At 35.0% G+C, this 862-nt stretch overlaps 1 protein-coding gene across 1 annotated transcript in view; it reads right to left on the reverse strand.

Moving 5' to 3' along the window:
- Positions 1–862, reverse strand: part of MADD (MAP kinase activating death domain) — a 54,209-nt gene that overhangs the window by 13,089 nt on the left and 40,258 nt on the right. The window lies entirely within an intron of this gene.

Consider the following 862-nt stretch of genomic DNA (forward strand, 5'->3'; position numbering starts at 1 on the left):
TGGAAGTCCTAGCCAGTGCAATATGGCAAGGAAAGGAAATAAAAGGCATCCAAATTGGTAAGGAAGAAATAAAAATATTCCTATTTACAGATGATATGGTCCTATACATAGAAAATCCAAGCAACTCAGCAAGAAACTGAAAGATTTGGCAAAATGGCAGAATACAAGAGCAACACAAAAATCAGTTTGATTCCTTTTTATCAACAGAGAGATCTCTGTAAAGGAAATAAGGAACATTATACCATTTAAAATAGTTACCAAAAAGATAAAATATTTAGGGATAAATATTACCAGAGACACAAAAGAGCTATACAAAGAACACTGTAAAACACTACTACAAGAAACAAGAGGACACCTACATAAATGGAAGAACATACCACGCTCATGGATAGGAAGATGGGACATTGAGAAAATGTCAATATCACCCAAAGCAATTTCTAAGTATAATGCAATCCAGATCCAGATCCTATCAACATTCTTTAAGGAAGTAGAGAAAACATGCACTAATTTTGTATGGAAAGAAAAGACACCTCAGATAAGCAAAACACTGTGGAAGAATACTCCCCGATCTCATGCTATACCCACGGTAGTCAAAGTAGCCTGGCATTAGTACAACAGATCCACAGACCAATGGGACAGAACTTAGAATCCAGAAGTAGATCCATCCACCTATGAACAGCTGATCTTTGACAAAGGGTTGGAAACTATTAAATGGTACTGGCAAAACTACACATCTATTTGAAGAAAAATGAAACAACCATACTTCATACCATAGGCAAAAACTAACTCAAGATGGATTGAAGACCTAAATGTAAAATCTAAAACTATAAAGATCATCAAAGAAAAAATAGGGACAAACTTC

This window comes from Orycteropus afer, unplaced genomic scaffold (genome assembly GCF_000298275.1).
Source record: "Orycteropus afer afer isolate SDZICR_OR568_19922 unplaced genomic scaffold, OryAfe1.0 scaffold00756, whole genome shotgun sequence".
Taxonomy (NCBI): Eukaryota; Metazoa; Chordata; class Mammalia; order Tubulidentata; family Orycteropodidae; genus Orycteropus; species Orycteropus afer.